This window comes from Arachis hypogaea, chromosome 5 (genome assembly GCF_003086295.3).
Source record: "Arachis hypogaea cultivar Tifrunner chromosome 5, arahy.Tifrunner.gnm2.J5K5, whole genome shotgun sequence".
NCBI lineage: Eukaryota > Viridiplantae > Streptophyta > Magnoliopsida > Fabales > Fabaceae > Arachis > Arachis hypogaea.
In genome coordinates this window covers 47,009,125-47,013,165 of record NC_092040.1, presented here as the reverse complement: position 1 = coordinate 47,013,165, position 4,041 = coordinate 47,009,125, and the positions used below count along the sequence as shown (strand labels likewise).

At 44.4% G+C, this 4,041-nt stretch overlaps 1 non-coding gene across 1 annotated transcript; it reads left to right on the top strand.

Moving 5' to 3' along the window:
* Positions 1-3,649: 3,649 nt before the first annotated feature.
* LOC112804561 (small nucleolar RNA R71) lies at positions 3,650-3,757 on the top strand. Its single transcript, XR_003203172.1, has one exon. It is a non-coding gene; the product is annotated as a small nucleolar RNA R71 (small nucleolar RNA).
* Positions 3,758-4,041: the final 284 nt, after the last annotated feature.

Genomic DNA, 4,041 nt, shown 5'->3' with positions numbered 1-4,041 from the left:
TGGAGTGCTTGAGCTCCTCAATGTCTCTTCCTTGTCTTTGTTGCTCCTCCCTCATGATTCTTTGATCTTCTCTAATTTCATGAAGGATGATGGAGTGTTCTTGGTGCTCCACCCTTAGTTGTCCCATGTTGGAACTCAACTCTCCTAGGGAGGTGTGTAGTTGCTCCCAATAGTTTTGTGGAGGAAAATTCATCCCTTGAGGAATTTCAGGGATTTCATGATGAGTGGGATCTCTTGTGTACTCCATCCTTTTCTTGGTGATGGGCTTGTCCTCATCAATGGGGATGTCTCCCTCTATGTCAACTCCAACTGAATAACAGAGGTGACAAATGAGATGAGGAAAGGCTAACCTTGCCAAGGTGGAGGTCTTGTCCGCCACTTTATAGAGTTCTTGGGCTATAACCTCATGAACTTCTATTTCTTCTCCAATCATGATGCTATGGATCATGATGGCCCGGTCTATGGTAACTTCGGACCGGTTGCTAGTGGGGATGATTGAGCGTTGTATGAACTCTAACCACCCTCTAGCCACGGGCTTGAGGTCATGCCTTCTCAATTGGACCGGCTTTCCTCTTGAATCTTGCTTCCATTGTGCGCCCTCTTCACATATAACTGTGAGGACTTGGTCCAACCTTTGATCAAAGTTGACCCTTCTAGTGTAAGGATGCTCATCTCCTTGCATCATAGGCAAGTTGAACGCCACCCTCACACTCTCCGGACTAAAATCCAAGTATTTCCCCCGAACCATAGTAAGATAATTCTTTGGATTCGGGTTCACACTTTGGTCATGGTTCTTGGTGATCTATGCATTGGCATAGAACTCTTGAACCATCAAGATTCCGACTTGTTGAATGGGGTTGGTAAGAACTTCCCAACCTCTTCTTCGGATCTCATGGCGGATCTCCGGATATTCACCCTTTTGAGTGAAAAAGGGACCTCGGGGATCACCTTCTTCAAGGCCACAACTTCATAGAAGTGGTCTTGATGCACCCTTGAGAGAAATCTATCCATCTCCCATGACTCGGAGGTGGAAGCTTTTGCCTTCCCTTTCCTCTTTTTAGAGGTTTCTCCGGCCTTGGATGCCATAATGGTTATGGAAAAATGAAAAAGCAACGCTTTTACCACACCAAACTTAAAATGTTTGCTCGTCCTCGAGCAAAAGAAGAAAGAAGAGAGTAGAAGAAGAAGAAATGAGGAAAAGGGAGATGGTGGTGTGTTCGGCCAAAGAGGGGGAGAAGTGGTGTTTAGGTTGTGTGAAAATGAAGGGTAGAAGAAGGGTATATATAGGAGAGAGGGGGGAAATGGTGCGGCCATTATGGGTGGGGTTTGGGAGGGAAAGTGGTTTGAATTTGAAGGGTGAGGTTGGTGGGGATTTATGAAGGATGGATGTGAGTGGTGAAGAGAAAGTTGGGATTTGATAGGTGAAGGGTTTTTGGGGATGAGGTGTTGAGGTGATTGGTGAATGGGGGAAGAAGAGAGAGAGTGATGGTAGGGTCCTGTGGGGTCCACAAATCCTGTGGTGTCAAGGAAAAGGCATCCTTGCACCAAATGGCATCAAAATCCACGTTTTGAGCCAATTCTGGCGTTAAACGCCGGGCTGGTGCCCATTTCTGGCGTTTAACGCCAGGTTCTTGCCCTTTACTGGCGTTTAACGCCAGTCTGGTGCCCCTTTCTGGCGTTAAACGCCCAGAAGGGTGCCAGACTGGGCGTTAAACGCCCAACTGCTAGGCTGACTGGCGTTTAAACGCCAGCAGCATCTTCCTCCAGGGTGTGCTGTTTTTCTTCCTATTTTTCATTTTGTTTTTGCTTTTTTCATTGTTTTTGTGACTTCTTATGATCATCAACCTACAAAAAAGATAAAATAACAAAAGAAAATAATTAATTATAAAACATTGGGTTGCCTCCCAACAAGCGCTTCTTTATTGTCACTAGCTTGACAGAGGACTCTCATGGAGCCTCAGAAATGCTCAGAACCGTGTTGGAACTTCCCAACACCAAACTTAGAGTTTGAGTGTGGGGTTTCAACACCAAACTTAGAATTTGGTTGTGGCCTCCCAACACCAAACTTAGAGTTTGACTGTGGGGGCACTGTTTGGCTCTGTTTTGAGAGAAGCTCTTCATGCTTCCTCTCCATGATGACAGAGGGATATCCTTGGGCCTTAAACACCAAGGACTCTTCATTCACTTGAATGATCAGCTCTCCTCTATCAACATCAATCACAGCCTTTGCTGTGGCTAGGAAGGGTCTGCCAAGGATGATGGATTCATCCATGCACTTCCCAGTCTCTAGGACTATGAAATCAGTAGGGATGTAATGGTCTTCAACCTTGACCAGAACATCCTCTACAAGTCCATAGGCTTGTTTTCTTGAGTTGTCTGCCATCTCTAGTGAGATTTTTGCAGCTTGTACCTCATAGATCCCTAATTTCTCCATTACAGAGAGGGGCATGAGGTTTACACTTGATCCTAAGTCACACAAGGCCTTCTTGAAGGTCATGGTGCCTATGGTACAAGGTATAGAAAACTTCCCAGGGTCCTGCCTCTTTTGAGGCAATTGCTGCCTAGACAAGTTATCCAGTTCTTTGGTGAGCAAAGGGGGTTCATCCTCCCAAGTCTCATTTCCAAATAACTTGTCAGTTAGCTTCATGATTGCTCCAAGGTATTTAGCAACTTGCTCTTCAGTGACATACTCATCCTCTTCAGAAGAAGAATACTCATCAGAGCTCATGAATGGCAGAAGTAAGTCCAATGGAATCTCTATGGTCTCATCTTGAGCCTCAGATTCCCAAAAAGGTTCCTCATTGGGGAACTCATTGGAGGTCAGTGGGCGTCCATTGAGGTCTTCCTCAGTGGCGTTCACTGCCTCTTCTTCCTCCCAGAATTCGGCCATGTTGATGGCCTTGCACTCTCCTTTTGGGTTTTCTTCAGTATTGCTTGGGAGAGTGCTTGGAGGAAGTTCAGTAATTTTCTTGCTCAGCTGACCCACTTGTCCTTCCAAATTCCTAATGGAAGATCTAGTTTCAGTCATGAAACTTTGAGTGGTTTTGATTAGATCAGAGACCATGGTTGCCAAGTCAGAGGTATTCTGCTTAGAACTCTCTGTCTGTTGCTGAGAAGATGATGGAAAGGGCTTGCTATTGCTAAACCTGTTTCTTCCACCATTATTGTTATTGAAACCTTGTTGAGGTCTCTGTTGATCCTTCCATGAAAGATTTGGATGATTCCTCCATGAAGGATTGTAGGTGTTTCCATAGGGTTCTCCCATGTAATTCACCTCTTCTATTGAAGGGTTCTCAGGATCATAAGCTTCTTCCTCAGATGAAGCTTCCTTAGTACTGCTTGGTGCATTTTGCATCCCAGACAGACTTTGAGAAATCATATTGACTTGTTGAGTCAATATTTTATTCTGAGCCAATATGGCATTCAGAGTGTCAATCTCAAGAACTCCTTTCTTCTGACTAGTCCCATTGTTCACAGGATTTCTTTCAGAAGTGTACATGAATTGGTTATTTGCAACCATTTCAATCAGTTCTTGAGCTTCAGTAGGCGTCTTCTTCAGATGAAGAGATCCTCCAGAAGAGCTATCCAAGGACATCTTGGACAGTTCAGAGAGACCATCATAGAAAATACCTATGATGCTCCATTCAGAAAGCATATCAGTGGGACACTTTCTGATCAATTGTTTGTATCTTTCCCAAGCTTCATAGAGGGATTCTCCTTCCTTCTGTCTGAAGGTTTGGACTTCCACTCTAAGCTTACTCAATTTTTGAGGTGGAAAGAACTTTGCCAAGAAGGCATTGACTAGCTTTTCCCAAGAGTCCAGGCTTTCTTTAGGTTGAGAGTCCAACCATGTTCTAGCTCTGTCTCTTATAGCAAAAGGGAATAGCATCAGTCTATAGACCTCAGGGTCAACCCCATTAGTCTTGACTGTGTCACAGATTTGCAAGAATTCAGCTAAAAACTGATGAGGATCTTCCAATGGAAGTCCATGGAACTTGCAATTCTGTTGCATTAGAGAAACTAATTGAGGCTTAAGCTCAA